This window comes from Hyla sarda, chromosome 10 (genome assembly GCF_029499605.1).
Source record: "Hyla sarda isolate aHylSar1 chromosome 10, aHylSar1.hap1, whole genome shotgun sequence".
Taxonomy (NCBI): Eukaryota; Metazoa; Chordata; class Amphibia; order Anura; family Hylidae; genus Hyla; species Hyla sarda.
Window position 1 is genome coordinate 11,554,030 of NC_079198.1, and position 17,812 is coordinate 11,571,841.

The window sequence follows — 17,812 nt, forward strand, 5'->3', positions numbered from 1 at the left end:
TTATTTAACAATGAGGAAAAAGTATCTGCCCTCAGAACTGGGCGCTGTCAAATCCAAGAACTATTTATATGTTGTACATCTTGGCAAAACATTAACCTTTCTAATATACTTTATAAACAAATATCATTTCCTTTTTATAGAAATCTTGGCTTATAAAAAAAATAAAAAAAATAAAAGACCACTAGGTGTCCCCATACCATCCAGAACATAACCCTTGTCCGGTTGCAGCATCATCCTTTTCCCAGCTAAAAAGCAGGCTGGGAAAAAGTCCAGGAAGTGAGGGCGGGGCTAGCACTCCTCTGTGCTCACTCCTGTCCTATCAGTCTACAGCATGAAAACAGAGAGGAGGGGGTTACAGAGCAGCCTGCAGTGATTGGATAAAGAGACACAGCACAGCAGACTGATGGAGGAAGTGAATGCATTGTGAGTGAGGGCGGGCTCAGTGCTTACCTCGGTCACACCCCTTCCTGAGCAGTGATGCCAGAATGAGTGAGCAGCAGAACAGAGAGATTTGTGAGCCAACTACAGAATAAAAAAGACATGTAAAGAATCGGCATGACCTAGTGAGTAACATATAGAAGCATTATTTTTTCTGTGTTATGACATTTACACTTTAAACCTAGCAAAAAAAAAAAATGGGACACAGAAAATAGAATCTATTTGCAATCTTACAATTACTTTACTGTAGCCATAATTTGACAAGTGAAAGATTCTATAAGACTGATATATAATTTCTTATATGCTGATTATTTCCTAAAAAGGCTCCTGAATGGGTCTGTGGATTTATCTGCTCACTACCGTGAAGCTTCCCGTGATCGGAACCTTGGGAGATTTGTTTCTCTCTGCCCATTACCGTTCCCATGAAATATCATTAATCCCCTAATCCCTTAAATCTTGGACTAAAGTACAAGCCAAGTATATTTAAAGCGAAGGTTTACCCTCCCAATGTGCAAACTGAACTGAAAACCATATAACCTGTCATACCCGATTTATTCCACTGTCCGCCCTATAGGACATAGAGTGTAGCGGAGGATGCACACCAGTGCGGGATTGTTTACGGGCCATAATAACTCTGCCACAGACACAGGTTAAAGGAATAACTTTAAAGTGCTTAGCGGTTCATTTTACTGACCTATGACGGGTTTCCGTCCTGGTCTGGAACCTTCATCAGACAGTAGTCTGAAGAAGGAGTTGGACTGGCCCAGAAACTCGTCAAATTATTAAAATGACAGCAGGGACAAGAGATCCAGAAGGAGGGAGGGTGACAGGAGGTGCAGTAGAAGGGAGGGTGATAGAAGGTGGAGCAAGGGTAACTGGCAGCCCTGCAGATGGCAGCAAATGTATTACATGTCACTTGGGCCGGAGCAGGCTGCCAGGTGTACAGCAGCTCCCCCCCTCCCTCCCCCCCCCCCCCCCCCCACTTTCACATATGGCAGCGCCTCTAGAACCAGTGCAGAACGCTCTCCTCTGGCCCCCTCCTTCCTGTCTCTTTTAAACCTGATGATGTCTTTTGCAGATAAGGAGGGCACAAAGTGTCTGAGGCCATTACACACCCTCCCCTACCGCTCCTCTCAAACTGCAGCACAACCTTGTGTATACAGGAGGTAGCACAGAAGCCTCTAAAAAGCCTCTAAAGAGGAAGTGAGGGAGGAGCTACTGCTGGTCACCACCAGGGGCAGCATAGAGCAGCATTCTTCTCAGCACAGGTGGCTTAGTGCAATATTAAAGAGAACCAATCAGCATATTTTAGCATATATAATGCTTGGCAATGCGTTATGTATACTAAAATCATTATATATGCTAAAATATGCTGATTGGTTCCCTTTAAAAGGGGGATACATCACTCACCGATTGTATTTAATTGCTATGCACCGCTGCAGCCGGAGCTTGGGCCAACAGACACCTAGGCGCCAGGATGAAATTCACAGTCACCATGGTGACCTGGCACCTGAGATTTGTCGAGCCCTGGCTAAGAGACAGATAGGAGGAGAAAAATGCCTCAAAATGAAAAGTCAGACCCATGAACAAATAGTTAAAAATGTGCATCAAGATGAGCTGAAGAATGTGAAGAAGAAAGGACACAAAAGTCCAGAAAACATCTTGTGAGAGTCGCCCTGGAAGAAAGAAATGCTGAATGGCTTCAACGAGGAATGGCCGGTCTACGAGAATAACTAAGCTCCTCACTTCATACATTATGGATTTAAATGACTCTTCACCGAAATACTCGTTTTAAAGAGGTTATCCAGGAATAGAAAAATAGAGCTAATTTTATTCAAAAAAATGTCTGTCTCCAGGTTATCTGTGGTATTACAACTTGGCTCCATTCACTTCAATGGAACTGAGCTTCAGAACCATACCCAATCTGGAGACAGACAAGGAGTGTTTTCTTTAAAAGAAATTAGCTCTGTTTTTCTATTGCTGGATAACTCCTTTAAAGGGGGTACTTTCTCCCTAGACATCTTATCTCCTATCCAAAGGATCTCTGTTTAGCACCCAGTGTTTTTTAGAATGCTGGGTGCGGGGGTCTTGACATCATTACCACTCCCTTTGTGATGTCACGCCCCGCCCCCTCAATACAAGTCTATGGGGGTGTGGGGGGGGGGGCATGGTGGCCGCCACGCCCCCTCTCATAGACTTGCATTGAGGGGTTGTGGTGTGACGTCTCAAGGGGCGTGGCCAAGACATCACGACCCCCCCCCCCGGTGCCCGCAGGGGCAGTGGAGTACCCCTTTAATTCCTTTTCTTTCTGATCGTTCCTTATAACTTCCCTGTGAACCTTCTCTCCTGCCAGACAGGGATTATCCTCATGTCAGCGTTAATGGAAGTTTACTTGAGTTTATATTAGTCCCTAAATAAAACAAACAGGACTGTATTCTGTGTATTCTGGAGCTCGCAGTAAGACAGATCTTCATTATTGGCATCTTCTGCCCCCACGGTCATTACTCTTCACCCCAGACATGAGCAGAAGCGGATTGTGTTTAGGATTTGTAAGATTTGTAGATAAAATACAAGAACTCCTTAATGCATATTCTACCACACAAACATCACAAGCACAATTTTTGCTGGTTTTAAGTAGCATTATTTCTTATGCTTTAGCACTGCTGGGGAGGCATTGTGTGGTTGGCACTTCTGGGGAGGCATTGTGGTGTTGGCACTGCAGGAGAGGCATTGTGTGGTTGGCACTGCTGGGGAGGCATTTTGTGGTTGGCATTGCTGGGGGAGGCATTTTGTGGTTGGCATTGCTGGGGGAGGCATTGTGTGGTTGGCACTGCAGGAGAGGCATTGTGTTGTTGGCACTGCTGGAGGAGACATTGTGTTGTTGGCACTGCTGGGGTAGGCATTGTGTGGTTGGCACTGCTGGGGGAGGCATTGTGTGGTTGGCACTGCTGGGGGAGGCATTGTGTGGTTGGCACTGCTGGGGGAGGCATTGTGTGGTTGGCACTGCTGGGGGAGGCATTGTGGTGTTTGGCACTGCTGGGGGGGAGGCATTGTGTTGTTGGCACTGCTGGGGAGGCATTGTGGTGTTGGCACTGCAGGAGAGGCATTGCGTTGTTGGCACTGCTGGGGGAGGCATTATGTGGTTGGCACTGCTGGGGGAGGCATTGTGGTGTTTGGCACTGCTGGGGGAGACATTGTGTGGTTGGCACTGCTGGGGGAGGCATTGTGTGGTTGGAACTGCTGGGGAGGCATTGTGTGGTTGGCACTGCTGGGGAGGCATTGTGGTGTTGGCACTGCTGGAGGAGACAATGTGTTGTTGGCACTGCTGGGGGAGGCATTGTGTGGTTGGCACTGCTGGGGGAGGCATTGTGTGGTTGGCACTGCTGGGGGAGGCATTGTGGTGTTTGGCACTGCTGGGGAAGGCATTGTGTTGTTGGCACTGCTGGCAGAGGCATTGTGTGGTTGGCACTGCTGGGGAGGCATTGCGTTGTTGTCACTGCTGGGGGAGTCATTGTGGTGTTTGGCACTGCTGGGGGAGGCATTGTGTTGTTGGCACTGCTGGGGAGGCATTGTGTGGTTGGCACTGCTGGGGAGGCATTGTGGTGTTGGCACTGCTGGGGAGGCATCGTGTGGTTGGCACAGATAGGGAGGCATTGTGTGGTAGGCAATGCTGAGGGAGATAATGTGTGGTTGGCACTGCTGGGGAGGCATTGTGTGTTTGGCACTGCTGGGGAGGCATTGTGTGGTTGGCACTGCTGGGGGAGGCATTGTGTGGTTGGCACTGCTGGGGAGGCATTGTGTGGTTGGCACTGCTGGGGAGGCATTGTGTGGTTGGCACTGCTGGTGGTGGCATTGTATGGTTGGCACTGCTGGGAAGGCATTGTGGTGTTTGGCACTGCTGGGGGAGACATTGTGTTGTTGGCACTGCAGGGGTGGCATTGTGTTGTTGGCACTGCTGGGGGAGGCATTGTGTTGTTGGCACTGTTGGGGGAGACATTGTGTTGTTGGCACTGCTGGGGGAGGCATTGTGTTGTTGGCACTGCAGGGGAGGCATTGTGTGGTTGGCACTGCTGGGGGAGGCATTGTGTGGTTGGCACTGCTGGGGGAGGCATTGTGTGGTTGGCACTGCTGGGGGAGGCATTGTGGTGTTGGCACTGCTGGGGGAGGCATTGTGTGGTTGGCACTGCTGGGGGAGGCATTATGTGGTTGGCACTGCTGGGGGAGGCATTGTGTGGTTGGCACTGCTGTGGAGGCATTGTGGTGTTGGCACTGCTGGGGGAGGCATTGTGTGGTTGGCACTGCTGGGGGAGACATTGTGGTGTTGGCACTGCTGGGGGAGGCATTGTGTGGTTGGCACTGCTGGGGGAGACATTGTGTGGTTGGCACTGCTGGGGGAGGCATTGTGTGGTTGGCACTGCTGGGGAAGGCATTGTGTAGTTGGCACTGCTGGGGGAGGCATTGCATTGTTGGCACTGCTGGGGGAGACATTGTGTGGTTGGCACTGCTGGGGGAGACATTGTGTGGTTGGCACTGCTGGGGGAGACACTGTGTGGTTGGCACTGCTGGGGAGGCATTGTGTGGTTGGCACTGCTGGGGGAGGCATTGTCGTGTTGGCACTGCTGGGGAGGCATTGTGTGGTTGGCACTGCTGGGGGAGACATTGTGTGGTTGGCACTGCTGGGGGAGACATTGTGTGGTTGGCACTGCTGGGGAAGGCATTGTGTGGTCGGCACTGCTGGGGAGGCATTGTGTTGTTGGCACTGCTGGGGGAGACATTGTGTGGTTGGCACTGCTGGGGAGGCATTGTGTGGTTTGCACTGCTGGGGGAGGCATTGTGTTGTTGGCACTGCTGGGGGAGGCATTGTGTGGTTGGCACAGATAGGGAGGCATTGTGTTGTTGGCACAGATAGGGAGGCATTGTGTGGTTGGCACGGCTGGGGGAGGCATTGTGTGGTTGGCACTGCTGGGGGAGACATTGTGTGGTTTGCACTGCTGGGGGAGGCATTGTGTTGTTGGCACTGCTGGGGGAGGCATTGTGTGGTTGGCACTGCTGGGGGAGGCATTGTGTTGTTGGCACAGATAGGGAGGCATTGTGTGGTTGGCACTGCTGGGGGAGGCATTGTGTGGTTGGCACTGCTGGGGGAGACATTGTGTGGTTGGCACTGCTGGGGGAGGCATTGTGTGGTTGGCACTGCTGGGGGAGGCATTGTGTGGTTGGCACTGCTGGGGGAGGCATTGTGTGGTTGGCACTGCTGGGGGAGACATTGTGTGGTTGGCACTGCTGGGGGAGACATTGTGTGGTTGGCACTGCTGGGGGAGGCATTGTGTTGTTGGCACTGCTGGGGGAGGCATTGTGTGGTTGGCACTGCTGGGGGAGGCATTGTGTGGTTGGCACTGCTGGGGGAGACATTGTGTGGTTGGCACTGCTGGGGGAGGCATTGTGTGGTTGGCACTGCTGGGGGAGGCATTGTGTGGTTGGCACTGCTGGGGGAGACATTGTGTGGTTGGCACTGCTGGGGGAGGCATTGTGTGGTTGGCACTGCTGGGGAAGGCATTGTGTAGTTGGCACTGCTGGGGGAGGCATTGCATTGTTGGCACTGCTGGGGGAGACATTGTGTGGTTGGCACTGCTGGGGGAGACATTGTGTGGTTGGCACTGCTGGGGGAGACACTGTGTGGTTGGCACTGCTGGGGAGGCATTGTGTGGTTGGCACTGCTGGGGGAGGCATTGTCGTGTTGGCACTGCTGGGGAGGCATTGTGTGGTTGGCACTGCTGGGGGAGACATTGTGTGGTTGGCACTGCTGGGGGAGACATTGTGTGGTTGGCACTGCTGGGGAAGGCATTGTGTGGTCGGCACTGCTGGGGAGGCATTGTGTTGTTGGCACTGCTGGGGGAGACATTGTGTGGTTGGCACTGCTGGGGAGGCATTGTGTGGTTTGCACTGCTGGGGGAGGCATTGTGTTGTTGGCACTGCTGGGGGAGGCATTGTGTGGTTGGCACAGATAGGGAGGCATTGTGTGGTTGGCACTGCTGGGGGAGGCATTGTGTTGTTGGCACAGATAGGGAGGCATTGTGTGGTTGGCACGGCTGGGGGAGGCATTGTGTGGTTGGCACTGCTGGGGGAGACATTGTGTGGTTTGCACTGCTGGGGGAGGCATTGTGTTGTTGGCACTGCTGGGGGAGGCATTGTGTGGTTGGCACTGCTGGGGGAGGCATTGTGTTGTTGGCACAGATAGGGAGGCATTGTGTGGTTGGCACTGCTGGGGGAGGCATTGTGTGGTTGGCACTGCTGGGGGAGACATTGTGTGGTTGGCACTGCTGGGGGAGGCATTGTGTGGTTGGCACTGCTGGGGGAGGCATTGTGTGGTTGGCACTGCTGGGGGAGGCATTGTGTGGTTGGCACTGCTGGGGGAGACATTGTGTGGTTGGCACTGCTGGGGGAGACATTGTGTGGTTGGCACTGCTGGGGGAGGCATTGTGTTGTTGGCACTGCTGGGGGAGGCATTGTGTGGTTGGCACTGCTGGGGGAGGCATTGTGTGGTTGGCACTGCTGGGGGAGACATTGTGTGGTTGGCACTGCTGGGGGAGGCATTGTGTGGTTGGCACTGCTGGGGGAGGCATTGTGTGGTTGGCACTGCTGGGGGAGGCATTGTGTGGTTGGCACTGCTGGGGGAGGCATTGTGTGGTTGGCACTGCTGGAGGAAGTTGTAGTTTTGCAGCATCTGGAGGTCCACAGTGTGGAGACCACTGATATAACATATTTCTAATGCACATTTCTCTGTAATAACATTTTGTGTAATATTTCAGGACTCGTCTTCATATCTGGAGCTGTTGGAGACCATGAAGCGTTGGTTTGTTGTACGGGACTCCCCAGTGGGTGATGAACATATCCAGGCAGCTATACAGCAGTACAAACCGTAACCATATGGCACTACTACGTGAACATCTGCCTGGCATCGCCCATTTCCCCTGCTACAGTTCATCTGTTTCAATTTATGTCATAAACCAGTTAGTTATTCTGAGAATCGGCGGCTCTGACCCTGCAGGGAAGGAATTATCACCAGACATCAAGATATATGGAACTTATACTGGATGGTCGGTGACTAGTGTCCTAAATCATACGGACTACTGAGAGTACGTGGACCTGTGCAACCATTTCTGGTTTACTTGTCCCATGTATCTAAAAGGAATAATAGTAAAGCTGTTTGTTACACAGATAAGGCCGGTATAAAGGGTTCACACAGGGTTTAACTAATAGCTACAGGATCTTAGTATATACAGTGATCCCTCAACTTACAATGGCCTCAACATACAATAGTTTCAACATACAATGGTCTTTTCTGGACCATCGTAAGTTGAAACCAGACTCAACATACAATGTACGGACAGTGCAGATCTGCGAAACGTGTCAATGACTGGAAGAACCGATCAATCAGAATGGGTATTCGGTGGTAAAAACCCCTGTATTACTGAAGTGCATGCACTGACTGGTGTCTGGTAGCGCCCCCTACAGTACAGGGAGGTATTACATGTTCTGTACTCTTTACCTCTATTGCTGAAGTGCATGCACTGACTGGTGTCTGGTAGCGCCCCCTACAGTACAGGAAGGTATTACATGTTCTGTACTCTTTACCTGTATTACTGAAGTGTATGCACTGACTGGTGTCTGGTAGCGCCCCCTACAGTACAGGGAGGTATTACATGTTCTGTACTCTTTACCTGTATTACTGAAGTGCATGCACTGACTGGTGTCTGGTAGCGCCCCCTACAGTACAGGGAGGTATTACATGTTCTGTACTCTTTACCTGTATTACTGAAGTGTATGCACTGACTGGTGTCTGGTAGCGCCCCCTACAGTACAGGGAGGTATTACATGTTCTGTACTCTTTACCTGTATTACTGAAGTGCATGCACTGACTGGTGTCTGGTAGCGCCCCCTACAGTACAGGGAGATATTACATGTTCTGTACTCTTTACCTGTATTACTGAAGTGTATGCAGTGACTGGTGTCTGGTAGCGCCCCCTACAGTACAGGGAGGTATTACATGTTCTGTACTCTTTACCTGTATTACTGAAGTGTATGCACTGACTGGTGTCTGGTAGCGCCCCCTACAGTACAGGGAGGTATTACATGTTCTGTACTCTTTACCTGTATTACTGAAGTGTATGCACTGACTGGTGTCTGGTAGCGCCCCCTACAGTACAGGGTGGTATTACATGTTCTGTACTCTTTACCTGTACCAGGGTTAGCTGCTCCTATGGACACCAGGTGAAGGGACTCCATTACTTTTTTTTAGGACACTGTGTACTGTACAGGACCCCGAAGAAGCTCCTGTCCTCTACATAGACCAGTGTTTCCCAACCAGGGTGCCCCCAGCTGTTGCAAAACTACAACTCCCAGCATGCCCGGACAGCCTTTGGCTGTCCGGGCATGCTGGGAGTTGTAGTTTTGCAACTGCTGGAGGCTCCCTGCTTGGGAAACACTGACATAGACAGTGATTTACAGCTCCCAGCAGATCTTTCTTACTTTTTATATAAGGATTTGCTTTATCTATATTAGTCATCTACTTATTTTTCTTTAATCCTCACTTTTTCCTATTTTTGGATGACATTTTGGGGCTTCAGAACCAATTACCAGGTTTCCATAGAGTTCTGGTCTCAACATACAATGGTTTCAACATACAATGGTCGTCCCAGAACCAATTCATATTGTAACTTGAGGGACCACTGTATATATATATGTATATATATATATATATACATATGTACACATATAAATGGCCAGCTCTGCCTATAGGCAAAATAGGCAGCCGCCTAGAGCGCCCTCTTGATAGGGGCGCCGCTCTGCCTAAGTGTGTCAATAGCATGGTGATTACTAGTGGTACTCGCAAATATTCGCAATGCGAATCTTATTCGCGAATATATTTGCAATGACGAATATTCGTTTATTTTTTTTTTTTTCACAGTACACATCACAGTGATCATCCCTCTCTGCTTCCAGCTTGTGTGGTGTAAAGAAGGCTCTAATACTACTGTGTGAGACTGGCGGGAAAATTAGCATATGCAAATTTTCGCATATGCGCATTTTTGCATATACAATTTTTTTTATATGCTAATTTTCACGTATGCTAATTTCCGCATATGCGAACATAAAATGTGAATATTGCAAATTTGCGAATTTAGCGAATATATGATGAATATTCGTCCATATATTTGCGAAATATCGCAAATTCGAATATGGCCTATGCCGCTCAACACTAGTGATTACATAAGGAGGAGGTTTGTTACAGTGTGCCAGTAGTAAGCTAATTACATGGGAATGCGGTTTGTTTGTAGTTTGTCACCCCAGTAGTAAGTTGGAGCACGTTAAAAGGCGGGCCAATGGGCGGAGTCAAGGGTTGGCAAAATAAGCTTTTACCTATAATGGCAAAAAAAAATCCTGTGTGTGTTTGTATATGTATATATATCTGTGTGTATATACAGTGAAATCTAACTTAGCGGCTGACACCTCCCAATAGGGGACAATTTTTAATTTCCCGGCAGAGTCGCATAAGTCTTAATGGATTCGCACCCTCCGAACAGGAGACATTCCCAATAGCGGACATGGACACACCCGAAAGGGGACAATAGGGGACAAAACACTCACAATAGTGGACAATAGGGAACAAAACAAAGGTGACAACCAGGCTTATGTGCCGGTCCTATCTTGTATACAGGGCCGCCGTCAGGGGGGTAGAGCCAATACCCCAATAAGGGGCCCAGGTCCCCGCTGCACCCCCCCCCCCTGCAGAAGCCTCAGCACAGAAGTAGAAGACCGATGTTTAAACAGTGGTCTCCTGCTTCTGTATGTCCACCGACCACATCATTCACCCCTTTTTTACCCCCTGTCCACATCATTCACCCCTTTTTTACCCCCTGTCCACATCATTCACCCCTTTTTTACCCCCTGTGCCAAATCATTTCCTCTTGATCCCCCCTGTGCCATTTAATTCCCCCTTTATTTCCCTCTGTGCAAATTCATCACCCCCCTCTTTACCACCCCTTGTGCCATTTTATTCCCCCTTTATTTCCCTGTGCCACTTCATAAAGAGGGGGGGGGGATCAAGGGGAAATGATGTGTCACAGGGGGTAAAAGGGGGGGATAATTTGGCACAAGGCATGGGGGAATAAGGTGGCACAGGGTATAAAGGGGGGTGACATGATACGGGGGGGGGGTAAGAGGAGATTAAACGACACTGGGAGATTCTACTGTAATATAGCTTTTTATCGTGTTTTAGAGGTAATTACACTCTGGAGTTAGTACAGGACAATATTCGATTATTTAGGAAGTATTTTGAGCCTTTTCCCAATAAGGGACATCTCTCAATAGTGGGCACTTTTTTATTCCCCGCTATTGGGAGATTCTACTGTATATGTATGTATATCTGTGTGTGTATATATGTGTATGTATATCTGTGTGTGTAGATATGTATGTAGATGTGTATGTGTGGTGATCCAGTATGGAATACGGTATCCTGCTCATCCTGTCAGGGTGATGTTGCCTTCAGTGTCCTTCTTGGCCCCACTGCTCAGGACTCAATATATTAAATTGTTATGCCATTGTCATACTAGAATTTTCTATGTTACTGTTTCTTTTAGTCTGTTAGCAGAGAAGGTGCAGAGTGGATCACGTGACCTGTCTGCCCCAATGGGAATCCTCCAAATTGCCCTGCATATAATGGAAGGGGGTGGAGCTGCCCAGTGTAGTTCTAGTTTTGTTCCAGCCAGAGCTGTGAGCTGACCTCCTGATGTACAGTGTGGAGAAGTCAGAGAGAAGTGTGAGGTGATCTGAGGAGGCCTCAAGCTAATCAGAAGTCTAATCCTGCAGCCATGCATCTTCTAAGGAAAATCCCCTATGCTCAGGTGAACGTCAAAGCCTAGCGGTAAGCACTAAACCCTTGGTAAGAAAAGCAATAGTCTTCAGTCAGTCAGTCTGCAGCACCAAAGGCAGTGTGGGTTGCCATTCATCACAAGTCAGTCACCATACAGCACAAGACAAACACCACCACCACAAGAGAGGGACACACCCCCTCCCACCACACACCAATCACCTCCCACCAACACAAAGGAGGGACACACCCCCTCCCACCACACACCAATCACCTCCCACCACCACAAGAGAGGGACACGCCCCCTCCCACCACACACCAATCACCTCCCACCACTACAAAGGAGGGACACGCCCCTTCCACCACACACCAAACACCTCCCACCACCACAAAGGAGGGACACGCCCCCTTCCACCACACACCAATCACCTCCCACCACCACAAAGGAGGGACACACCCCCTCCCACCACACACCAATCACCTCCCACCACCACAAGAGAGGGACACGCCCCCTCCCACCACACACCAATCACCTCCCACCACCACAAAGGAGGGACACGCCCCTTTCCACCACACACCAATCACCTCCCACCACCACAAAGGAGGGACACGTCCCCTTCCACCACACACCAATCACCTCCCACTACCACAAGGGAGAGACACGCCCCCTTCCCCTAAGAGGATTTCTAACACTGTGAGCTAATGAAAAGAGGGATTTTTATAATAAATATGTGTTATAAAGACATAAAAATTATATATACAGGATCAGGATTAGCTACTGTGTAACATATTATAAATGTTTTTCTTTTTTTGTGGGATCTGACAAGTACGATTTAAGTGAATGAATTAATAAATGAATCAGTTAACCAATCAAGCATTGTTCAAACAATTAATCAAAGATATCGATATATGAATGGATGAATTATTTTTTTTCAATAATAAATCAAGAAATTAAAAAAATAAAACACTAACAAATGATGAACAATATAAAATGACAAAATGCATCTATGAATGACAGCAGACTACAGTCTTAAATGAATGAAATGGTGAATGAATGAAATAAGAATGAATCTTTTCCCCTGTTTCTCTGCACAGGCAGTAATCTCTAGAATGTCTGATAATGTCCGGATTCCTCTGAGTATTTCCCATCATTAATGTAAAGGTCGGAGAAGTCATTTCCCAGATTAATTATTTTCGCAGACTAAGTATAGACGCCATTTCCTTCCAATTCTGGGATCTCTGTTTTCAGGATTTTCACAGATCATTCCCAAATATGTCACCAATCTCTATCCTGGTGTTTTATATACACAAAAAAAAAAAAAAAAAAAACACAAAACAGCAAATACTTATATATTTGCTCCAAACATAAAATATCTTCTAAAGCGTTAATTTGGTCCATCTTGGTGATTAGGCTACATTCATGTCACCATTTTAACACAAGGTTTTGTATCAGTTTTTTTCCTCAAAAAACAGGAAACCAAAAACTGACAAAACCGCTTGTTTATGTTTATAAAAACCCTATACTGTTTTTATATTCCTTTCCACAGGTGCCCAGGACTCCTGCAGCATCCCTGTGGTTACGGAAGCTCTGAAGGCAGCTGTGGTGACTCTGCGGGAGTGCTTGTACTACTACTCCTATCATGGACCAGAATCTGTTCCATGATGGGAGTAGTAGTGGGAGGGATGGCTCCTGCCGGGGATGCTGGCCTCATTGTGTGCCGTTCCCCAGCCGTCTGCCTCCCAGTAATATGAAATCATATTACTGTAATTTCATATTCCCCGCCAAGAGCCGTAATTGGCCAGTCAGTGCCGGCCAATCAGGGCTCCTGGTGGGGAATATGAAGTTACAGTGCAGAGATGTTCAATTCTTCACATCACTGGAGAGCTGGGGAGCTGAGCGGCATATCGCCTGCCTCCCTAGTTTATAAATTAGGACCGCAGGGAGTCTTAAAGGGGTACTCCGCCACTAGATATCTTATTCCCTATACAAAGGATAGGGCATAAGATGTCTGATCACGGGGGTCCAACTTCGAACGTCGCTATCACCCTGCTGCACTCGACGTTCGTTTAGAGCATCGAGGGCAGCGGCAGAGGCTCATGACATCACAGCCATACCCCCTTGTGACCTCACGAGCACGCCCCCTCAATGCAAGCCTATGGGAGGGGGCGTGACGGCCGTCACGCCCTCTCCCATAGACTTGCATTGAAGGGGCGTGGTGGTGACATCACAAGGGGCGTGGCCATGACGTGGCGGCTCCCTGCTAGAAGCCGAGAAATGCTGCCGGAGTCCCAGGAGGCTGCGGAAAGGATTATAACAACTGTATAAGTTTTTTATAAACATAAAATTACATAAGTTTTTTTCAGTTTTTAGTTTCCTTTTCTGGGGGGGGGGGGGGGGGGACTGATACAAAACCGTATGTTACAATCGTGATATGATAATAATAGCGCACGGATAATATGCGCCATAGATGTGATAACCGAAGGGGATTCGCTCTCTACTTTCACGACTTCCACAATGTTATTACTTCTCACTCTCCTCCTAAATGTCACCGTACGGTTTACGAGCTTGTAAAATAAGGATCGTGTCATAAAACGGATTGTAAAATGAAAAATATCTTCTAGTTTCTGAGTTTCTGCCAAATGACATGACGGGTCCATCTCAGGAATGTAGATCTAAGGGAAACTACACGAGAGAAGAGTCTGGGAGTCACAATCCTCCTGTCAGTGCTAAATATTGTCCTCAGAGTAATGGAGAACAGTAAGACGTCAGCTACAGTATCATCCCAAATAACAGATACATGTGAGAGAGATAGATAGATATGAGATAGATAGATAGATATGAGATAGATAGATAGGAGATAGATATGAGATAGATAGATATGAGATAGATAGATATGAGATAAATAGATATGAGATAGATAGATAGATATGAGATAAATAGATATGAGATAGATAGATAGATATGAGATAGATAGATAGATATGAGATAGATAGATAGATAGATAGATATGAGATAGATAGATATGAGATAGATAGATATGAGATAGATAGATAGACATGAGATAGATATGAGATAGATAGATATGAGATAGATAGATATGAGATAGATAGATAGATAGATTTGAGATAGATAGATAGATAGATAGATAGATATGAGATAGATAGATATGAGATAGATAGATAAATAGATGGTACACACTATTTGGCCAAATGGTAAGCTAAGAGCCTTTATATTTCTCTATAGCAGTAATAAAATATGTCATATTTCACATATAGCTTAGCTCCTGCAGTGTGCGGCTGTTATCCTCTTGTTTGTATAGATAGATAGATATATAGATAGATTGAATTGAAGTCTTTAATACAGATAATATTCTTAGGTCTGTTACTAGCTGGATTCGCCTTCACCTACACTTGTGTCTTTTCCACATTACGCGTCTTCTACATTGAATATGTACATTTTCCTCCCCAGCTGCTCTATATTTCAGGTTACGTTGGTGTCATATAAAGTAATATAACTGTAATTGTTACTTGTAAGTACATAATGTGAACACGGCTCCAGTATAGATCCTCCCCATAGAGCTGAGACATTCCCGTCTACAGAGATGAGAATAAATCATTACTGACATTATTACTGTGGTACTACTGGGAAATTATTCTTATTGTTATATTACAATAATCCTATTTTATCTATTTAGTAAAAAGCTGAATTAGGACCAAACGAAAACCAATCAATCAAATATATAGAATTATGAAAAGAATACTTTTATGAATGTCAACTATTATTAAACATACTAATAATACCTATGATGCATTTTTTTTTTACAATTGCCCTATTTTTTGACCAAATACCAATATCCTGGTGCCTACTAATACAAAAAAAAAAAGTTTTAAAAAGTTAAAAAAAAACTTCCACTTGACCTGCTTTAGGCCACGTTCACACATAATTTTGGGCAGTATTTTTCTTCAGCTGTAAAAAAAATGTTTATTTTTAAATGGAGAAATATTCATCAGTTTTTTTGCCAGAATAATAAAAAAAGAAAAAAAAAAACAACTTTTTTTTTATGACTGGAAATACTGAGCACCCAAAAAAAAAAAAAAAACAGCACATTTTTTATTTTATTTATTTTTTTATGCTAGTGAAATCGGCCACAAAAAAAATGCCATGTTGCATACAAGTTTGCGGTCATAAATTAAATGTTTGTGTGCACGTTTAGTTTAATAGAACTTAAAGGGGTATTCTGGTGGGAAATTTTTTTTTTTCACATCAACTGGCTCCAGAAAGTTAAACAGATTTGTAAATTACTTCTATAAAAAAAAAATCTTAATCCTACCAGTACTGATCAGCTTCTGAAGTTGAGTTGTTCTTTTCTGTCTGACAACAGTGCTCTCTCTCGGCTTGCTGACATCTCTGTTTGTTTCAGAGCAGGATAGGTTTGCTAAGGGGATTTGCTGCTACTCTGGACAGTTCCTGAGACAGACAGTAGAAAGAAAACAACAACTCAACTTCAGCAGCTGATAAGTACTGGTAGGATTAAGATTTTTTTTAATAGAAGTAATTTACAAATCTGTTTAACTTTCTGGAGCCAGTTGATATGAAAAACAATTGTTTTTCACTGGAGTACCCCTTTAAAGTTTTAGTGTCATTTAGAACAACGTTTGATATGTTGCCCCCCGACATGTCAGAAGTCGAGATGGCACCCGGTTCCTGAGACCCGCTTAAATCCTGAAATGTAAGCCAGTGCATGGAAACTAGCTTCTTTCCCCGGCCAGCAAATCCGACCTTTTCACTCCATAGACTTATGCAGTGTAAAGGTCGGGTTTGAGTGACAGCTGGAGGGACTAGCAGTAACTTGAGGCCTTAGTTTGAGCAACATATCAAATGCTGTTCTAAATGACAGTAATGGTTTAAAGGGGTACTGCGCTGCTCAGTGTTTGGAACAAACTGTTCCGAACGCTGGAGCCAGCGCCGGGAGCTCGTGATGTCATAGCCCCGCCCCCTCATGATGTCACACCCCACCCCCTCAATGCAAGTCTATGGGAGGGGGCGTGACAGCCGTCACGCCCCCTCCCATAGACTTGCATTGAGGGGGTGGGGTGTGATGTCATGAGGGGACGGGGCTATGACGCCACGAGCTCCCGACGCCGGCTCCAGCGTTCGGAACAGTTTGTTCCAAACACTGAGCAGCGCAGTACCCCTTTAAGAGTCAAAAGAATAATCAGGTAAAATACCTTTTTTGGGGCTTTTTATGGCTCTTAAAACAGACAAAAAAAACGATGAATGGAAATTCTCTAATTCACAAGATTTTGTTATAAAACGTGTTTGCTGATTCGTATGACACGTGTAGCTCAAATGTGGCACGAGGCCAGGGACAGTATGTCACATGTCACATGGTCTTCAGGGGGCGTGGCTATGCTGCAGTGGGTGGGTGGATAACAGGGTTGAAAGGAATTACTGAAGTAATGCTATCCTCCTGTCTTCTGCCGCATGGCCACACCCCCTGGAGACCATGTGACTGAAGAAATACTGTCTCTGGCCGCATAGAGCACAGGGAAAGGTCAGAGACAAAAACAAAATAAAAAGACTTGCACTACAGCACTTCTGGGTGTCTGCGCAGGAAAACTGGACAAAGTGGCGAAAGGAGGTAATAGAAGCAAATTACACAGAATTATAACTTGGCATCATAGACTCAAAGGCTGAAGAAATACAAATCCTGGAATACCCCTTTAAACGGGTACTCCACTGGAAAACATTTTCTTTTAAATCAACTTGTGCCAGAAAGTTAAACAGATTTGTAAATGACTTCTATTAAAAAAAATCCGGCCAATGGGACCCTTGTAATCTCCGGTCTGGCACTCCAGTGTTCTGTACATTAAGTTCAGAACTCCGGCTTTGGGTGGCCGTGGTGTCACGGCAGGTCCCCCTCCATTCATGTCTATGGGATGGGGGTGTGACTTCATGACCACAGCCCTCCCTATCCTTTGGTTGGGGATAAGATGTCTAGGGGGCGGAGTACCCCTTTAAGACAGTGGTCCTCAACCCAGTCATTTTTTTTATTACTTAATTAGAATAGAACAGGGAAACATTTTAATCCTGGACTGTTGGTGACCTTGAGGACTGGGTTTGGGACCTCTGCTCTACAACAAATAGAGAATTAGTAATAACTTATTGGAGGCGCCCATTGCTCAGATGCCCCGTGCACCCCACTGCTAACAGTATGTGAATTACTATTTCTATACAATATTCTATTACATATGCTCCTTAGTGCACTAGAATGGCTTTTTTTGCTGTTGTTTGGCCGCACTTTTCTCAACAGGTGACTTGATGTGACTTTTATAGCGGCCATAATGGGCATTTCGTTAAGCATTGCGGCTTTATTGCGCTCCCCAGCTGTTTTACGACGCCTCTCACCAGCAGTTTGTACGTCTGGTCTTAAGTTGAAAAATAAATCATTTGCAAATTACCTCTGAATGTGATGCACAAGTTTATTTTAGTTGTTCTAGCGATGC

At 46.6% G+C, this 17,812-nt stretch overlaps 1 protein-coding gene across 4 annotated transcripts in view; it reads right to left on the minus strand.

Moving 5' to 3' along the window:
- LOC130293942 (chemerin-like receptor 1) overlaps positions 1 to 17,812 on the minus strand; it is a 99,925-nt gene that overhangs the window by 20,477 nt on the left and 61,636 nt on the right. Inside the window, exon 2 of one of the 4 annotated variants that reach the window (XM_056543253.1) lies at positions 15,637 to 15,773. The exons of 2 other annotated variants lie outside the window; for them this stretch is intronic. The gene's annotated coding sequence lies outside the window, so the exon portion shown is untranslated. Of the gene's footprint in view, positions 1 to 14,519; positions 14,900 to 15,636; positions 15,774 to 17,812 lie in introns of those variants that run through there. One more of the 4 variants, XR_008848327.1, reaches the window with a different exon arrangement.